Consider the following 21,466-nt stretch of genomic DNA (forward strand, 5'->3'; position numbering starts at 1 on the left):
GGGGGAGAGAAAGAAATGTAGGATGTTTGTAAAACTGAACAATGTAGTGATCTGGAGCATGGAGCTTTGGCTTCTATTGCATTCTGCCTCTATGTGAAATAAACTATAATAATCTAATGAAAAAAATCATTTAGTTTAGCAGTATATAGTGCACTTCACCACACATTATAACTAACCGTTAAGAGAGTGCTAATATGTCTGGACAGTAAAGGCAGCATCAGCTAACAAGGAGCAGATTTCTCCCACAACATCATTCAGCAATGGAAACTTCTCTTCGGACAGGGAATACAGAGTACAAGATTAAGTTGTGGAGTTACAGAAATACAGGTGGTCAGTGGACTCAAAGAAAATGTCTGAGCTTTATACTCTCGTATGTATCTGCAGATAATTATGTTAATATATATGTACATAAAGGAACATGCATTGTGTGTATATGTAAATATGAATCTACCTTCCACACACAGTCCCTATTCAAACATACACATATATTTTTGTTTTCCTTTGTTTTCTGAGTCACAACCTTAATTTTAAAGTTAAAATGACTGTCTCTTAATTCATTAGTTTGTTTCTGCATCACAGCATTCTAGTGCTCTGAGACCCTCAAATTATTAAGGCACAAATTGGAAGGGCTAAGAGCAGAGCATCAGCCTAAAAGAACACTTGTCAAAGTTGGTAGGTATAAAAAAATAATCCTAAAGTGACAACAGTCCCACAGGAAGGTCTTACCTTCCTGATACTATCCATGTTTTTCGTGTTTCAGAACACTTGTTAAAACTGAAAAGGAAAACAAAAAAAACGTGTTGAACTTAGACTCCCAGTAAACATAAACCTGTCTTATCGTACTTCTCGGCCCCTCTCCTCCGCCTCCCTTCCCTGTCTCCATTTACAACTTCACTATTCTTCCTGTCTCCTGGGACCATAACCTTAGTGTAATCTTTGACTGTTCTCTCTGCTTCCCTCTGCATATCCAAGCTCTTGCTAAGACAAACTGCTTCTATCTGACTTCACCAAAAAATCCATATTTCCTCACTGTTGGTACTGCCAAAAACCCTTGTCCATGTGCTTTTTACTCCAAATCTTCTTCATTCTGGATTCACTGCTTCTCAGTTCCTGCTATCAATCCACAGTGCTGCTGCTAAAATCTCTGCAGAGACAACCACAAAGGGTGCCAATTACAAAGGTGTTTTCTTTCCCTAATGTGGGCACTGATCCATTAGGAACTGGACTGAGATCTCACAAACTTATGCCATATAATGAACAGCCATCAAATGGTGCCAACTTAATTTATTCCCAAACTGGACTGGATTTGATACAGTCACCTAGCCCAGAAAAGGCCTATAATTCATTATCTATCAATTCTCTGAACTTTAATTTGCTTGCATTTGTCAATGTATTTCACAGCTTTCATGTTACATATTTTTAGTACATTTTCGCTTTTGTCCTTCTCCCTTCTGTAGCAGGGTATATGGCCCAATAAGTAGGATACTGGATAGGAAATTCTATTCCTGCTGTAACAATAGGAAAGTCATGGACTCTCTTTTCCTTAGTTTCTCCATCTGCATATTTGCTGCTTTTATAAAATGCATTGATGTCTACAGATGAAGAAAGCAATTTAAGAGCTAGGTATTATTGTTATTAGCCTGATTTTGACAGAAGCCTCAGTCCAGCCTCTAATTTGGCATTCACATTTTTTGTGGGTACAAATACTTACAAGTGCAAACATATAGCTCCCAGAGTATACCCATAAAAGCAAGTGCAGTAGTTATATGTCTAACTATGTCTAAGTGGCATCAGTTGTAAATACACAATTGTGACGTATTGGGAGGCCGCATCTAATAATCAAATCCTCTGTATAAACATTTCTAGCTTCTTATCAGAGTTTATGTGCACAACTCAGGAAATGAAGTTATTCATATTCTGCATTATCTTTTATTTTAATTATCTGTATTTTGAAGGGCATATTGAAAGTGGCAGATATGATATATAATCATTATGGATTGAGAGATGTAATACTATGCTATAATAAAACAAATCTTAAACTTAAATGTGGTGGCTGTTGACTTTTAGACAAGTCAGGCACAAATCTCAAAATAGTTATTTCCACCCTCTTCCAATATATAATGTAATCGATATTAAAACCTTACTTTTATTAATACTTGAAGAAACAGTAGGCAGACCTGGGAACTGGAGCTGCCACCGTTATCTCCTCACGGATACACAGGGCCTGCCCTATGCGAAGAAGGTTGGGGAGGCACAAGGCACAGGCCTCATCTGATCATCTGCAAACCACCTGCAGACTAGGTTTAACTGCTACAATTCTGCCATGGCCTCACAAAGCAGTAAATACCACTGCAGCACCATTACTTAGTAGTGACAAAGCTCTCACTCTTGCTAAGGCAGAGTTGTAACACAGTGGCTCTCGATTTTGGGTGTCAGGATGTCACAGCCATCTACAATTTTATGAGTCTACCTAAGTAAATAGAAGAAAGGCCACGACAATGATTAAAAACAAACAAACAAACTAACTAAACCATAAGAGACAGAAAGAGAGAGATCAATATCTGGCAAATAGAAAGGGAGACAACTATTATTTTCTAACTTCTAAGAGATTTTTGCAGTCGATAAAGAATAAAGTTCTCTTAAAACAAACTCAAACAAACAAAAAGTCCTGGGTAATTTCACGTCTATGTATGTGAGTAATAGCACGTCTATTGTATTAAAAATCTGTTCCTTTAAGAAGATTAGGAAGTTTAAACCTTCAGCAGGCATTAGACTTAGAAAGGTTTTCTGACACACAGTATTGATATAATTGATGCTAAGGAGATTTATTTATGTAACTCGGTCATTATTTTTTATAATAATTTAAGAGAGAGGTTTCTACACTAGACAGTAAATTTTGAAAGCCCACACATAGTTCAACATGACACTCCTATTTAGAGAGTCACTCAGCTAAAGCAGATCTTTGAAAATGTACTCTCGTAGGAGTATATTCTACTACAAACACAGGAATCTGCACAGAGCGGTGCAAAGTCTAGTACATTTAACTTGTCACAAGTTACAGTGGACTGCCAAAACTGGGCTAGTGCTTTTTCTTGTTCATCAGTGCATTTTGCTATCTTAGTACAGGGACCTGCATTCTCCATTTAGAGGCATCAATGCTTCATGCCCCTTTTTCTGCTGGCCGTTTTTCTTGTCAGTTTGCTTTTTCTCATTGCTGGTGAGTAGCTTATGAGAAATAAACCACTGAGGCACATCAGACCTTATAAAAATTGTAGACCAATGAGTAACTCAGGAGCAAGCTGAGTTTTTCTATTCCGCTGTCTTTCAGTTGTGTGGCTTGTATTAAAAATAAAATAAAATAAAAAAAGACTCCTGCCACATCTCACATTGATATTTAACATAACTGTAGAAACTCCTTTTACCTTAATTATGCCAGTGACATGTATTTTTGTTTATCTTTCTAATTATTTATTTATAGTTGACATGAAAATGTTTCCCACTAGACATCATTGACTGCACCTAACCCAGTAGTGAATTTCCTTTGTGAGACTTTTGTTATTATAACACGATTAAAATAGCACATTAATTATGCATCCTGCTATAAAACTGGATACAGCAGAGGAAATAAATGCATATTAATAATACATTAGTTATTAATCTGTATGCTTGTCATTTGAATGAGATGCAAACTATTATGTCTTCAATTCATGAAGACTACCAGCAGTCTGCATGTTAAGTCCACTTACATCTCACCCCTGCAGAGGGATAAACTTTTGTTCAAGGTCATCTTGTGCTACAAAATTACTCTGTTGTTAGTTGTTATACCCAAGATAATGTACAAGCGTAGTTTTGTTATTAAGCCAAAATTTAAAATTGAGTATGGCATCTGATTTGATCGCATCATAAGAACATAACATGAGAAGGGCCAGAGTGGATCAGACCAATGGTCCATCTAGCCCAGTATCCTGTCTCTGACAGTGGCCAGTGCCAAATATTTCTGAGGGAATGAGAGAGTAATTTTGAGTGATCCATCCCTGTCATCGAGTCCAAGTTCTACCCATCAAAATGTGCTAGAGTAGCTATTAAGTTTGGCATCACAGTTTTGTGCTCATAAAAAAAAGTAGTTGAAGCTCAAATCACTCACATAGACATTGTTAGAAGAGTAAGAGGGATGATAGCAACAGTTTGCTCTGCAACTACCTCCCATTGTCTCATCAAAGGGACACATTTGTGCTAACTGCAGGGGATGCCAATTATAAAGCCAGTCCCACCTCTTGAGGCTATCTAGAAGGTTCTGGGAAAATCAGCACTTCATTGGATTGCTTCTGAGGGCTGTTAATAAGGTTGAGAGTGGACTAGCTTGAATGTCACAAAGCTGTGTCCCTTTTGGTTGCAACCAAGAGAGGGTAATTAATGTCTTGTGCAACAGGAAAACACCTGGCCACATCCTTCAAATTTTAGTCTAAGTAGTACAGTTGCAGAGCAAATAGGTCCAGTTCTCTATTATGCCATGATTTTGTGGGAGACATTTGTTTTTGTTTTCTTCAAACAGTTTATTTAAATTATGGACTGTTTGGGCTGAAATCTTTATTGGGAGCTTGACTGTAAAGCAGAGGAGTTTAAGGGCACTTTTTATGTTCCCAATTTCAGTTCCACCGTGAAGGACAGTGATATTTTCCTCATTGCTTAGTTCTCTGAATGTTTAAATAAGTTCTCAATATTAGGGCCGGGATGTGTGGGGTTTTTAAATATAAGGTTTTGAAGTAAGCCTTTTCCCCTTAACCTAACTAGGTATATGTCATCTCTCTCACCTTATCTTTAAATACTATATACACATTCACTAATTTCAGGTGTGAATGTTTTTGTCTAGTTGCCTCAGATTTGGCACCGAAAAATGGATGCACCCAGAATTAGTATATACTTTTTTATGACCTGATTAACTTGATGAAAAGGATCATAAAGGTCAGCACATATAATAATAATAATACTTAGCACTTATGTAGCACTTTTCATCAATAGATCTCAAAGCTATGACAAAGAAGGTTAGTATTAAATGGAAGCACAGAGAGGGGAAGTGAGTTGCCCAAGGTCATCCAACAAGTCATTGGAAGAATCAGGAATAGAATGCAGGTCTCCTGACTCCCATGCAGTGTTCTATCCACTAAGCCAGACTGCCTCTCCTCATCTAGATCACACTATCTCTACAACAGATAGATCCAGCCATTGTTAGAGACGTAGATTTAGATTTTTCCCAGTTGACTTTGTATCCAGAGAAGCTGCCATACTTTTGATTTGTACAGCATGTAGCAGGGTGGACATGATGCCCTTAAGATTAATGAGTCTGAGCAGTCAATCATCTGTATATAAGGATAACAAGGCTTCTCACTCTCTATCTCTTTCCTTTCTGTGGCTTAATCTCTTCTTACTATTTTCTCCCAACACGTCCTTTACTGTAAACAAACATGCTGTTTTTTACTCTGAAAGTAGACGGTGGCAGGAAATGAAAAAGAGGGTGGCAGAATATCTTGTCTCAGAGAAGAACAAAGAAGAGAGGTCATTTCCTCTTTCTTCACACGCTAAAAACCTTCCAGAGCTCCTACCAAAACAGTCAACATCCCCACCTACTGTTTCACCTCAAAAATGCGTTCACACTGCACCTCTTGGGACAAGCTCAATTCATTGCAGCATCAGGTCTCTGGGGACGGAGAAACCAATAGTGAACTGCTCAAAAAGACCCCATCATTAAAAACAGGAAAGAAATCTGGAAACCCAAAATACCAATGTTTTTAATGTTTGTTTCATTAAATTGGTTTCATTTTAAAATGACATTGCAAAATTATATATTCACTGTTTACTTTGTGTTGTAAAACCCCTGAGTGTTCTCTGTGAGACTAAATGAAATGATCTGGCGGGCTGCTGAATGTTTTGGCTGCTCTAGGGTACTTAAATAGAAGTGGTTTTGCATTATTGTTTTTTCTTTTTCTTTTTTGGTAGGATAAGTCATAAATATTTACTCTCTGAAGACCTGGTTCTGCCGTACTTACCTAAGGATTGGGCACTGCATTTTATTAACCCTACAGAGAAACAGTACATTCATTCAGAGTGGGTCACAGTGGCATTCTGGAAGAAGTATATTTTCATAAAGGCATGTAATCTTGTGGTGTAAAGGCTTAGTTATTCCTAACTGTTCTTTGTTTTGTAATCTGCAGAGCACAAATAATCATGTGGTTGTTCTGTAAGAACAAAAGAGTTACCCTTTAATTCCAGCACTATTACATTGGTGCTTTCCATATTTAAAACTAACTGTTCCTGCACTTCCCTTTCAGCTTTGGTGGTGATGTTAGTAATTACAGTACCACACAGCCTGTCTATATATGTTAGTGATTATGCTGTATTAATCTCTCAGGGCCTAAGGCTGTGGGAAAACTGTGAAGATCCTAGGAGATAAATTGGAAGTGAAGGCCATCTCCACAGAGGATTTCTGCAACCCTCCTCCATGTCCTGCCAGTAGGGCTCCAGTGGGAATATGCTTATGCACTGTGGGAGGAGGATTTCTACTGCACATTGGAAGCACTCAAATTATATAAAGCATCCAAAAATGGCTTTATAAACCTCAAACCCATCTCTAGTCCTGAGTTGAATACTACAAATCTTATAGCTAAAGCTACTGGTATTTTGGTGGGAAAATTCACTTTGGAGGGAAAGATAGTTTGTGGCAGTTTTGTTTTTGTTTTTAAGCAGACAGCTGCTTAAAATGTACACAGAAGTCCAGTACAAGAACAGATAGATAGTGGGTAGGGTGCGAATGAAGTTGTCAACGGTTCTTGTGCTGGGAAGCTGGAAAAAGGTGTAGTTGGACTTCTAACATTCTCACCAATCTGATAGATGTAGTGAGGCAATCCTTTGCCAATACAAGGGAATTACATGAGCCTTAGGGGTTGAGATTTGGTAGGGATGGTTGCATACGGGTTATGAAGTTGTGGAGTGATCTGGATTTCTTGATAAGCTGGGCACAAGCAAACAATATATGTTTTAATCTGGGTAAATGAAAATGTATGGCCATACTTATAGGATGGGGGGAGACTATCCTGCAAAGCAATGACTGAAAAAGATGTGGTGATTGTGGTAGATAATTAGTTGAACATGAGCCTCAAATGTGATACTGTGGCCAAAAGAGCTAATGCAATCTTGGATGAATTAACAGGGGAATCTTGAGTAGGAGTAGAAATGTTATTTTATTTCTCTACTTGGCAGTAGTTTGACTGCTGCTGTAATACTATGTCCAGTTCTGGTGTCCACAATTAAAGAAGAATGTTGATAAACTAGAGAAGGTTCAGAGAAGATCCAAAATAATGATGAAAATATTAGAAAACATGTCTTATAGTGACAGACTCCAGGAGTTCAATCCATTTATTTTAACAAAAAGAAGGTTAACGGGTGACTTGATTACAGTCTGTAAGTAACTACATGGAGAACAAATATTTGATAATGGACTCTTCAATCTAGCAGAGAAAGGTGTGATCCAATGGCTGAAAGATAAAGCTAAAAAAATGCAGACTGGAAATAAGGCATACATTTTTAACAGTGAGAGTAATTAACCATTGGAACAATTTACCAAGGGCTGTGATGGATTCTCCATTATGGACAATTTTTAAATCAAGATGGGCTGTTTTTGTAAAATATTTGCTCTAGGAATTATTGTGAGGAAGTTCTATGGCCTGTGTTATGCAGGAGATCAGACTAGATCATCACAATGGTCCCATCTGTCCTTGGAATCTATGAATATATGGAACACTTTCCATCTATGGAATGGTTATTTTTTCTTCTTTCCACCACCAGCCAACCTTCCCTCTCAATAGCATCTGTGGCGCCTTCTGGACTTTATGAGGCTGGGAAGGTCATATATATATTTTGGCAGAGTAGGACCCAATCATTGTTTTCTCTCTCTCTTTCCGCCTAGAAACCATTGAAGAGAATATACCCAATCTGTCTAATCATAAAATAAAAACACAATGCAAGTGAAGTGCCCTGGACACCACTGCTTTGTGGTTTCTCCATACTAATGTTCTGACAATATGCCAAGGAATGACAACTGAGCCTGAGACACAAACCAAATCTGAAGTGAAAAAAAATAATTTAATGTTAAAGTGAGTAGGATGTCGGGTTTTTTGGGAATATGAGCATCTGTAAAAGGAAACAATGGAGTATTCTCCCATTCCCCATCAGCTATCACTTATTTTATTTTCATATTTGTTTGGAGATGTTTGTTTTCCTTAAGATTAAAATGTGTCTGATAAAGGAAGCCATGATAGTATCAGGTTAACAAAGCATATTTTGAAGTGATTGCTACTCTCTTTTTCTATTGCTCTCTCTCTCTCTCTCTCTCCCCCCACCCTCGCCCACAGAATGACAACTAATAATACTTGCAGTTAGGGCCCCGTTTGTCAAGCCATCTGTGTACAGAACTTCCATTGACCTCAATGGGAGTTCCATACCTGGAGGGCTTGCAGGATCTGACCCTTACCATATGTAGCTTTTGTCAACTTCAAAACACTGTACATACATTAAGTAATCTTCACAATACCCCTCATACGAGGCATGTTTTATTACTTCCCATTTTACAGATGGGGAGGCTCGTCCTCAGGAAGCTCAGGTGACTTATTCAAGGTCGCACAGCAAGTCAGTAAAAGAGACAGTGTTCCAATTCAGAATTACTGGCTCCTCATTCTGTGCTCAGTTTATGTGAAATAATTGACATGGCAATTAAGATACAATTTTACACGTTTGAAATATCTAGTGAAAAAACATATTTGTTCATATTCAGTACACGAGCAATACAGAAAAAGGACTGAGCTATAGTAACGAACGTTTGAATGATATGTTAGAGCCCCGCTTCTTTCAACTTAAGTTTTAATTTTCTATCTGCTAATACCAACATTCCTTTCTTCTGACTCCTTCTCCTTTGGTCCAGTTTCCCCTGCAGCTCTTTCATCCCTCTAGCCAATATCTGCTCCCAAGTATTTTGCTTTCAAGGAGAGACTGTCTCTTTGTAGTAGATGCCAGTTCCACTCTGTGGGATTGTAAACAGAAAGTACCCATGACAACTGATTCATTCCCCCATAGAGACCACACAAGGTATCTGTGAAATGTCTGCATTTTCAAAGAGCAAATCCTGTCTCTGTCTCAGGTTCACAGAACTGAGTGCCAGAGCAGGTGCCAGGAGAATTCTTTTTGGCTTGTGGTGTGTGAATGAACTAGTGTATGTTGAAGACCTCAGTCTCCATTGATGCTGCTTTCAGCATTCTCTCTATTAAGTGCAGAGAGCAGCGTTCAGTCCACGGTATAATCATTTCCCCCACCCCTGAACTGATAATAATAATTTGTACCTGTATAGTGCCCTTCATTTGAGAAGTTCACACTCTGCAAACATTACTTAACTGAGCTTCACGATCCCTCTGTGAGGCAGGTAATATTAATCTCTTTTTTCAAAATAGATACATTTGGGAACTGAGAAATACAGGGCTATGTTGTGTGTAGTCCTGCACAAGTGTGCAAGAGGGAGAATATAAGAAGCCTTCATCCACCCCCTTCTACATATGCATGGGGATAGACAAAGTGCCTTCCAGAACTGCAAGGACTGGAAAAAGCTGTAAGGAGTCCAGTTCTACTCCTCTTCCAAAGGTAGGGGGGCAGAGAAGGGAAGGGCCATGTACTAGGCTAATGTGGCAGGGGAATGAATGCTGCTATGTGTAAATGGGTGTAGCAAGAGTTGTGAGTTACACACACTCTCCTGTGCTCCTAGAAGACATTGAGTCTGTCACAGGAACAATGACTTGTCAGTTGGCCTCCTGCACACAGCTCTGCCTCGCTCCCTTCCCCCAAGTCTAATGCCAACTTAGAGCTACAGTCTTCCCCGTCGTGATTTGCCAAAATCATACACAGGCTTTGTGGGATATAGAGTAGGGAGTAAAACCCAGGAATACTGTCTCCCAGACTTATGCTTTATTAGAAACCAGATGGTAGATACCTCTTTCTTTTGTTCTTTTTTTCTGTTATTAATCCCATTTTTGCATATGGAGTAACTTTCCTTTTTCTGGAACAACAATACTATAGTGAGCAGAATATTATCAGTAGAGACACTAAGACACTGTTACTAAGAAAGAGAAAGTAAATGGGTGTGAGTAAGAAAAGGTGTCTGCAGGACTTGGGGCTAGAAGAAAATTTAATGCTGGCTTTTAAGGGCTCAGGCGGTTTGCACTGGGATTGAACATTGGCAATGTTGAATTATTTTAAAATGACAGAACCTTTATGCATCCATAAAAAGTGTTGCTTCTTTAAAGCTACTTTACCAAGGACAATAAAAGGTTGAAACTTAGTCTACTTGAAGAATATATATATTGGGGTTTACCCATCATTAAGTATACATTCTAATCGTATACTGTGTGTGTATAGTCTGGCTCTTAAAGCCAGAGCCTTGTTGGGAGGAGGAGAGGAGGACATGCAGTATCAAGCAGTGTCTGCTAAAGGCATTTTGACTGCCTTGGCTAGGAGGAGGCATAATGCTTCCAGGGGTGCTGGAGAGATCTGTGTGCATTGGCAGTGCTTCCTGTTCTTTATGCTTTGTGAAAAGCTGTAGCATGCACAACCCACGGCAAAGCCCTGAAGCTGCTAATCCACAGGGAGAAGAAGGTGTATGAGTATAGCTTTGTATCTATCCAGTGAGAGGGCTTGTGTTCACAACAGGGATAAGTCGACCTAAATTATGCTACTCTACATTATTCATGTAGCTAGAGTCGACGTAGCTCATGTCGACTTACCCCAGTGTCTTCACAGCTGAGTTGATGGGAGATGCTCTCTGGTCTACTTCCCTTACTCTTCTCAGGGAGCTGGAGTACTGGGGTTGACCAGAGAGCACTCTGCTGTTGATTTAGCGGGTCTTCACTAGACCCTCTAAATTGATCCCTGTAGCATCGATTGCAGCAGCGTCAATCTCCCCGGTAGTGAAGACTAGGGGTACGTCTTCACTACCCGCCAGATCGGCGGGTAGTAATCGATCTAGACGCGATAAATTGTTCCCCAAACATGCTCCCCGTCGATTCTGGAACTCCACCAGAGCTAGAGGCGGAAGTGGAGTCGACGGGGGAGCCGCGGCCATCGATCCCGCGCCGTGAGGACGCGAGGTAAATCCATCTAAGATACGGCGACTTCAGCTATGCTATTCTCATAGCTGAAGTTGCATATCTTAGATCAATCCTCCCCTAGTGTAGACCAGCCCTAGCTCTAAGCTTTAGTTCATAAAACTACCATACTTGCCCCCCAGAGGATTTTCTGTGTATAGCATGGTACTCTGGTGCTGGAGGGTTAATGTAGTGGCACCTTCTTGCACCTGCCCTAGGGTGTATGGTTGGGGTGTAGCTCCCGATGATCTCCAGCTGCCAGAAGGATCTGTCCCTGGAGGCCATAGACAGCCAACCCATAGTAAAGCCCTGATGCTGGCCCAGTACAGATCAGCCCAGGATTGGTAGAGCACAAAGATGGTTTAGTCACGTATGCACAAACCCTTCGTGAGCTGCACAATGTAATACTTGAGGCAAGTCAAGATCTTTCCTCTGATTGGGTTCAGAAAAAAAGAACTATAATTTCTTTGGGCCATTTTTATTACTGCCTCTTTAGTAGTTGTTTGCCAAGTCAGCACTTTCTTAAGAGAGATCTTAAACTGTGTTCCTCAATTAAGAGTGGTATTCAAGGGAAGCCAATAAAGAAGAAGAAGAAGAAAAAAAAAACTAATTGAAGAGAGAAAGAACTCTGACTTGTCGATCTGTATATAAACATTTGAGCATTGCAGAACTCCTCCCTCAGCACTAGAACTGCAACATTTACATGAGCCCTGCAATTTCTAATCTGCAGTCGTTTTATTGGGACTGTTTCACTCATCCAGAGATTCATCCATTTGAAATATGTGTTTGACACCTTGTCCTGGGAATTCCCAGTGAAATCTGTTTTATTATTTTTTTAGTTTTTGCAGATTCCAATAGCCTAATTTGTCAGTAGCACAAGCAGAAGAAAGGGGAAGGTTTGGTTTCTGTAACTCACTTCCTCCAGTGTGGACATCTTTGTTCAAATTAGTTTCCTATTGTTGGTGAGGGCCAGAGACATTAGGTTCAGATATCTTAGGATCAGATGCCATTGTTCCTCAAAGGGTATATTTCACTGATGTAAGTATCTCCTGGCTGAACTGAGTAGTAGAAAATGAAAGGGAGCCAAAAATTATACTATTAAATTGCTCTCAACCAGCTTTGAATTAGAAGCAGAGGGATAACCCTTTGGTAAGGGATCACGGTTCACTAAGGGAGACACCAGATTCATTGTAAAAAAAAAAAAAAAAAATCCCATACTTATGCTGTGGAAATACAGAAAGCTGAAAATTCATTATGACATTTTAAGGGGAAATAAAAAACTGAGTCTAATATTCAAACCTTCAATTTATACAGAAAATCCAGGCTTGATCCTGGAGACAATCCTTTCAAGTAGTTGAATGATGCCCTGTGTGTAATTTAATAAGTGACAATTGTAATGCTTGTGACAAGTGGAGAAGCTCTCAAACACATTGGCTTTGTTTTGATTGCTCAGTGAAATCATTGTAAACAAATAAACCCAACATTACCTTAGTCACTGAAACAAATTCCAGCCTAAAGGGAAAAAGGTTATCAATATCAGGGCCACTTTTATGCATAATTCAAATGAGTTAATGTCACACAAACTTATAATTAAAACACCATCCTTCTATAGGTGTACCGGTAGCAGAGTTACTGATTTCAAGAGTCTAATAACATATGTGAACTCCTGAATAAAGTAGAATGTTTTCAGCATGTATGCTTGCTTCTGAAGTGACGTTGTCTATTGCTAAAATTGACATGAATTACTATATGCATAGCTGTATTTAGGACCAAGTAGAGGTTAACTATATGTTAGCTTTTTCACTTTCTATTTACAGATTCTCCTGTAAAGAGGTGGTTCTAAACAGAAAGTGAAGCATTTCTTTTTGACAGCTGAAAATCGCCATGTGTTTTGGTGGACACAAAACAAGTATCACTAAGCATTCAAACTCTGCGTTTTAGCAACTTGCCCCAACTCTCGTTTTCCCTTCATCTTTTCCCATAGACAGCAGCTGCTACCAGCGGATGCAGTGTATCAAAGAGGTTTGGTCGGTTGCTTTGTGGTTCTTGGGATGTCTGATTTTTCACGTTTTCTCCCCAGATTTCTCCTACCCTTGGTGCTATTTGGCTTTTGTGTCCTGCTTCACATCACCAGCTTTTTCCACAGGAGCCTCCCACCCCCAGTCTTTCCCTCCTGTCAGCCCAAACATAGCAATGCCTTTAGGCTGAGAGGACAGGATAAAGCAGCCTCTTAAAGCCTGTCAACGATGCTTCTTTTTAAGCCAGTGAGCATTGCTCTCGCAGCTGCACAATGCAGTGGATTTTGGTTTATACTTCCTTCTATCCACAGGGTACCTCAAATGCTTTATAGAGTAGTGAATTAAATACTGATAAATGAAGGCAAAGGAAGACAACACCCCATGCTTAGCATAGACAGCCCTGTATATCAGAACCTTTTTTACGGAGAGGAAGGGATGTTGTCTGGTTATTCCGTACTCTTTGCAAAAAGTTTTTTAGGAGTTTTTTTATCTTCAAATTTGGCTGCTACCAAGCAAGGGCAAAAGGCGAGTTGATACTTCCTTTGAATGCTTCATTGCATAAATGCTTCATTTAATTAAAATGTGCTTTATTACATGGATTTGTGAAATCTTTTGAAATCTATCCTACTGGCATATTTCAGAATCTAGTGGTCTCACTTCCAAAATGCCCAAAACCAGACTGTTTGTTCTTTAGTCCTAGTGTGGATTTGGACCAACGGCCCCCAGTCCCAGAAGCAATAATGCTACCACCTGAGTCATCATGATGGAATGATATTGATACAGTGTTCACTCTACCAGAGCAAGGGCACAGCCTCCACATCACTCAGCTTCAGAAATAATAGGCTATGTACTTGATTGTTCCAAAGTCAGCATATAACCATGCCCCTAACAGGTCAGCTAGCCAGCTCACAAATCAATTTGTAATTAGTAAAACCTAAATTTCACTCTAATTACAATTAAAATATTTGTTTGTGTCTGTTGCTGTGGTTAAAAATTCCAAATTAAAATTCTGGTTTTATGTCACATATGGAAATGAGCTTGCTGGCCTATCCCAGTCCCCAGTTGTGCCTATCACAAAAAATATGCACAGTTTAATATGATTAACAGCATTTGCTCAAATGATGCTCAGGACCAGAATAGCTGATATGTTGTTGGTCACAACTGAACTGCGTTGGCAGCTCTGTGTGGCGATCTGTATACCTGCTCACATTCTGCCTCCAAAGACCAAACTTCAAAATTGGCCCAATGACTATTCCACTGTGGATATATAGTCACTGAAACAGAAAGACTTTGTAGGCAATTGGTTAGAGCACTTATATGGGAGATCCCAGGTCCTGTCTCACTGTTCTAATCACTCTTTCATTATTTTTCCATAGAGGAACATCTTCAACAGGACAGATTGACTATCTCATAGCTCAGGGTTGGAGCACTCACCTGAGAGGTTGTCCTGTTGAAATCCTTTCACGCTCTCTGGTGGGGACTGGGGCTTTGAACCAGTGTCTCCCACATCCCAGTTGAGTGCTCTGACCACTCCACTAAAAGTTTTAACCTGGGCACCCATAGCAGATTTTGAATGGGAACTGATGCAGTAGGCAGCCTCTGAGCATGCCCACTGGACCAGGCCCTGCATGCAACTTAGGTCTCTGAATTGCTCTCGGTCTTAGACGGGAAATAGATATCTGGATGCTCACAGTGAGGCAGCAGTGTGGATGCCCTGAGGAAACTTTTATCCTGAAAACTTAGGCGCTGAGTGAGTAGAAGTGCCTATCTGGTTTGGTGGGAGTTTTGTGGATCACAGTGGAGCCAAAACTGGACTTAGGCCCTAAACCCGAGACTTAGGCATCAAAGCACCTTTGTGGAGCCCACCCTGAATGCCTTGTGTGCATATAAATGCTGTGAGCACTAGATTGCAAGCAGAAACTTATAGGTCAGATGAAGCATACACTGAAAATTTGGAAAATAATATTTTGGGAATAAAACCATGTTTGCTATGCTTGTGATCCAAGACAGTTTTTACTGCTATAGAATCATTTTGGACTAAACCTTTACACAGAATGCTGAGCTGCTTTCAATTTTATGTTAATGCAGTGCTGTTTGTGACAGTAGAGGCCACTGACTTTAAATGGGAGAACAATTTTATAAGGAGCAACATCATTTTAGGAGATCAAAACTTTTGCTGTGTAAACAGGGTGGGAAAAACGTTGTCAAAATGATTAAAAGTCTTTGAAAATATAATTCCAGCAATCAAAAACAAATTAGCTACCAGTTAACACAATAATATGCATTAAAAAGGGGGTATTAAGTGTGAAACCAACAGCTTTATATGATGCAAGTTCATAAAAAGGAGAGACATCAAAGCATCCACCACAACTGTAAAATGTTAACAAAGCATTTGGAAAATTAACTGAAGATTGTTCTGTATGTGATTAAATTCATTTGGAGATCTTTTTAAAGAGATATGATGACTAGATTTTAATGAAAACACTTACTTTGGTGACTTTAATAAATTTGGTTTAGTCGGTAAGAAAACATGAAACATCAGATTCTTTGACATGATAGAAAATATCACCTTTCAAACACCAGGCAGAATTTCAGAGTAGCTATTAATCTATCCATTACCTTGCCAATGCTGGGAAACGACTGCTACATTTCCAAATGTCATCAGAACTGTTTGAGTCACAGTATAAATAAATGGAGCTGCTGGATATTATTATGAGCCTTGTCTACACAAATTAGCTCAGGGATCAGCAACCTTTGTCACGTGGCCCATCAGGGAAATCCGCTGGCGGGCCAGGACGGTTTGTTTACCTGCGGTGTCTTCAGGTTAGGCCAATCACAGCTCCCACTGGCTGCGGTTCGCTGTTTCAGGCCAATGGGGGTTGTGGGAAGCGGCAAGGGATCCTAAGGTTGCCAATCCCTTAGCTCCTCCGGCATTAGCAGTGTTGTTTAGCATTGAGGACCCACAAAAATTTTAAACACTTTGTCTATCTCTGGTCTCATTAACACGGTGCTTAAAATGCTGGCAGCAGTTATTGGCTCACAACATTTCTACCACTGGTGGATCTCCACCATTGTTAACAAGAGTGGGAATTGTTTGCAACATTTGACTACTGTAAATAAGATGTCTTTCACAGGAGTGTAATGGGCTGGGACTCTTTGTTTGAAACAACCTGTTTCAGATGTTGAGCTGCTGAGAAAGTGTTAACTGGGGTTTATTCACTCACTGGTACAGCTAACTTATTGCTCACCAAGGTATAAGGGAGGTGGATCTAGTCAATAGGTTTGGTACAAACAATAGCCCTAGAAGAAATACTTAGTATTATTTGCAGTCGTATTTTTGTTAATATCTGTCCCCTAGCAGAGTGACTTTTAAAAATTATTCTGTGTTGTTTTGTTTGGAGTGGAGTGAGGACTTGCTTATACGTGGTTCTAGAAGATTCAGTAAGAAAATATGACCCTCTTTGTTTCTAAGAAAATTTTACAACTTCAATCTCTGCATTTGTTGAACATCCTACACATTCCATTGTAGTCATTCTTGTGTGAGTCTAAAAAGTTAGAGGCTTCTTAGTTGGTGCTTAGCGTTTATAATGCATTTGCTCAGGCAGATGTACTCATAAAATTACCAAACCATTCAAAGTTATAACATGGTGCATATAAAGCTTATTTCATCTGTATGAAAGAGACTGAATCTTTCCTCTCCAGACATCCTAGAACATGAACATCATCGCTGCAGTTTAGCAGATTCTATTGTGCTGTCGGTTGGTGTTTGCATTGTTATTGCTAGTTTTCTCTGGTTTTTTTTTTTTCTGGTATGTTTATTTATAAAGGAGTTATGAGACTGTGAGTGAAGTTAGAAAAGATGGTTCCCTTTGGCTTGAAAAGTGACTGACCCCAATCAGCAGGGCTTGTTGTCAGTGATGTTGGAATCTCTCCATGAGTGAATGGAAAGCATTTTCCTGTCAAGTTTAGTTAGAGTTCTTTTTCCCAGTGTCGCCTGTCATCCTTGTTCAGTACACATTGAAATTGTACATTAATCCTGTACTTCCTTAAAGAAGATACATAAAAAAAATGTGTCTGTTTTTTTTAAACTGACCAATACAGCTAAATTCTGATTTGAGAAGAGATGTGATGTAGATTGTTTCTCATTGATAAAGAGATGTTTCAATCAGTGGGACCTGTCAGAGTTCTTTAAGAAATGCAGCCCTATGATTGAGTATCCCATTATAGCCCGGACTACTTTAACTTCTACTTCAAACCTAGTCTTGAAATCTTTTGCAGCATGTTGAACTGGGGATATACCTATCTCATAGAACTGGAAGGGACCTTGAAAGGTAATCAAGTCAAGTCCAGTACCCTGCCTTCACTAGGAGGATCAAGTACCAATTCTGCCCCAGATCCCTAAGTGGCCCCTTCAAGGATTGAACTCACAACCCTGGGTTTAGTAGGCTAATGCTCAAGCCACTGAGCTATCCCTCCCCAAGTTGTGAACTTATACAGATGGAAGAAAGGGGAGAGATGATTCTAATGATGCATTGGGTGGAAGGGAGACAAAAAAAATTGTTCCTTTGAAACAAGAACATCTCTCCATACTGTCGTTGACAAAGCTCCAGGAAAAGTGTAGTACCATTTTCCTGATCAGAGGTTTCTTTGTTTCCTGATGAACAAATTATGGTATGGATTATCTCTTTTGTTAGTTAATACATGGTTTTATAATGGAAGTGTAGCATAGTTCTTCTGGGGAGGAGATGATTTGATGGGGAGAAGGAGGAAGAATCCCTATAGTAAGTAGAAAGGGTGACATTTTCCGGACCAATAGTTTATTGGCCAAAAAATGCGGTTTCGGCTGAACTGAAACTGTTCGAGAATTTGCCCAGATTACTTTTGGTTGGATTAAAAAACAAACAAACAAACAAACAAACCCCCCCCCAAAAAAAAAAAACAAAAAAACCCCACAAAAAAACCTTTTTCCAGGCTAGCAAAGTGTCTGTGTTCCCCCTAATAGTCAGTAGACCACAAATGAGGGTACTTAACTAGGATGTGGAGGCTTGAACTGCTATATTTTAGAACACAGACTTAAAATTGGATGTTGTTTAAGTATGCTAACGACCAGGGCATAGGCTGTTCTGGGGAGAAAGGGTGGAAATCTCTTCTGTTGAAGCTGTTCCACTGTTTATGAAATACTTCAATATTAATTGAAGACAGCAAGTGAGACTGACTCTATAGTCTACGGATTAAGGTTCTCACTCAGCAAGTAGAAGATGTGGATTCAAATCTCTCTGCCTGATTCAAAGGAGGGATTTGAATCCATCTCTCCTCCCATGTGAATGCTTACTCAGCAGAGTGTAGAGTTGTTTGCTCTTTGGCCCAGTGGCTAAGTAGTTAGTCAAAGTGGAACTGCTTCTAGAGGTGCAAATGAAAGCATCCCTATAACATAGTGGTTAGTATGCTTACCTAAACATATGAAAGGCTTGCGTTCAAGTCCCTGTTTTAGAGGGGGGATTCAAGCCTAACTTTCCTGTATCCCAGGCAAATACTTTCTCCAGTGGGCTTAAAGGGAGAAATTAATGCATGTGGTTTGTTGACAAATTCCAAACATTTTTGGAACCATTTTTTCTGGTTTTTCAGTTTGCTGGTTGAACTGAAAAATTATTTATTTGCCCAGCTCCATTTATGACAGGCACAACACAGACACACCTCATTCCTAAGAATGACTTCCTAGTTCCTGCTAACTTTGGCTAAGTGAAAGTTTGCCCACTTATAGGAACTTTTTCCCCAGCATGCTCCTCTGGGGCTGGCCCGTTATATTTGGCAGAACTAAGCAACTAAAGTCCTTCTATGGCCACGTTGCAACTGGCTGCTGCTTACTACAGCTCCTTCTTTCTAGCAGGTAAGTGTTCTTAACGCCTGGTGTTTCTCCCACCATGACCCCTAGTTTTCCCATATATATATATATATATATATATATATGGAGAAAGGTATAGTTTCACAGCTATTCATGCCCGGTCAAGGAAACTGTTAGAACTGCAAAAAAAAAAAAAAGCAATTGTTAACATGTTTCAACTGTACTGTGAGCTTTGTCTCAGAGCTGTATGGTTACAGAGTCCAGTTCTGAATCAGGCTGTGGGGCTTATCTCTAAAGTCCTCTGACAGCTCCAAGCACATGAGCTGAAATAATAGTTTCCTACCTCACAAGATTGTTGTGAGGATTAATTAATAATGTAGAGTGCATTGAGATGCTCAGATGACAGGTGCAGTGCAGTAGAAGTGCCAACTGGTCTTAATTATATTAGTATTTGTGTTTAGTTGGATGCATCCTTCATGGTAGTGAGCACCAGCAAATCTAACAGTCCTGTTGTTGGGAGATACCAGTGCTCAGCTTTTTTCAGCAATTCATTTCATTATTACTGGGAGGAGCCATGATGACATGAAAGGCAAAGTATTACTGCATGCTGGAGGATTACTTCTGTTTCAGAGAGATCTGCAAACCAGTGCTTTTTTTCTTTCTTTTCATTTGTTTGCTACCTTTTGAGGCGCTTACAGTAAAGAGTGATTGAATATCTGATTAACATCGTGTAAGAACCCTTTTTGCCCAATTTCCTGATGAGACGCCGAACCAGTCCAAATCCCCTGAGTTTTATAGGAGAGGTAATCCCACGATCCAATGTCAGCATAATCCCCCCAAGACAGCTTAAATATTTGTAGTTCTTTCTTAAATCAAGAAATCCCTTGAGGTTTATACCAATCCCAATTTAAAAAAATCACTTGACCTGAAAACCCTGGAGGAATATTTGAATGAGGTTGTCTCGCCTCCAGCTCCTTGGCCAAGTTGCTCTAACAAGATATGAATAAGATATACAAGGTCACAATTTATAATGGGATATGAAAATTGTGCATCCAGTGAAAGGCTAGGGGAAAGAAAGAAGGGGTGGCCCTCAGGGGAGAGGCAGCATTTATTGTGATTACTAGAAGGGGGCCTCAGTGGGCTAGGATTATTGTACTTTAAGTGAAATTGATTTTGTACATGATTTGATTTTAATCTAGTTTAGATGAATCAAATTCTACAAGGAACAGATATTTAATTTAGTACATTACGATGAAAAGGACATCAGTTCAGAGAAGTTTAATGCATATGATGTGATAAAGCAGTATCTGATTATGAGAGGATTTTTTATAATTCCTTTTTATTTTGCTACTACTTGGGTAACTTTTTCTGCTCATAATATTTTTTTTCTTGTACCGCTAACATTTTAGTCTCTTTAATGGTATTTAGTCTGATTTCCTGAGCTAAAATAATAATAATAATAAAAATGGGGGCAGGGGAGAGGTGAGGGTGAAGAAAGACAGTGCTGTAGGTGTACTACTGGGGCAAGCCAAAAGTTCTCTCTTGTAGTTGGACACTTGTCACAAGCAGGCTTCTTAGCAAAGCAAGTCATAGCTGTCTTGTTACAGACAGCAGTTGTAAACAGGGGGCCTATGAAAACCAATCTCCTGCAATTTTCCAGTCTACTGTTTTCTAAGCTAGAGGAGTATGAACGCTTTTCAATTTTGAATATGCTGCTGTTGAATGGAGGATGCTACTCTTTAATAGTTAGGACCAGATGGAACTGTTTTCAAAGGTTAACGTTAGAGCGGGGAGAGCCATCCATGCACAGAATGGAGACAAAGAAAAGTTCAGATGGTGTATACACAGGTTGCTTTTTCTTATAGAATAATTGTATAAGTATTTTTCTCTCTCTTTTTTTCCTGAAGTCTGATTATTGGAAGAAGCAAATGCTGTTGATTCACTGGCTTCCCTACAAGTTATTATAGATGAATCAGTGTACCTGTTCCTTCTCTTTCACTGAGGAATTATTTCTGTTCTAGTGCTTAATGAACAAACCTTTTATATGCTCAAGGAAAAGATTTGCTGTGCTGGAAAGGACTTTATATTATCATCTAACATCACAATGATTTGCATGGGTCATAATGATCTGCATAAGTAAATAATAAAAAAAGAAATGAGGGAGAATTCTTACATCGTAGATGCAGGGCATGAGTTGGCAGAAAAGCATTTTAATTCATCAGTCTAGAGCTGCTTGATTATATGTCACCTGGTTGTGCTTGTGTTGCAACGAATTACAAATGCTTTCCCCCCTTTTCTAAAATATTATTAAGCTTTCCCATTTGCTGAAATACTTTACCGTAGAAGAGGAACAGGGGAAAAAAGTGTATCTACTTAACTGCCTGTGAGTAGCACTTAGGGCCCTCCCTTTCCATGCAGCGATCCAATCA

General features: G+C 39.5%; 1 protein-coding gene across 6 annotated transcripts in view; it reads left to right on the forward strand.

Annotated features, from left to right (window-relative positions):
* Positions 1-21,466, forward strand: part of PCDH9 (protocadherin 9) — an 886,411-nt gene that overhangs the window by 149,775 nt on the left and 715,170 nt on the right. The window lies entirely within an intron of this gene.

The sequence above is a fragment of the Trachemys scripta genome, chromosome 1 (genome assembly GCF_013100865.1).
Source record: "Trachemys scripta elegans isolate TJP31775 chromosome 1, CAS_Tse_1.0, whole genome shotgun sequence".
NCBI classification, from domain to species: Eukaryota; Metazoa; Chordata; order Testudines; family Emydidae; genus Trachemys; species Trachemys scripta.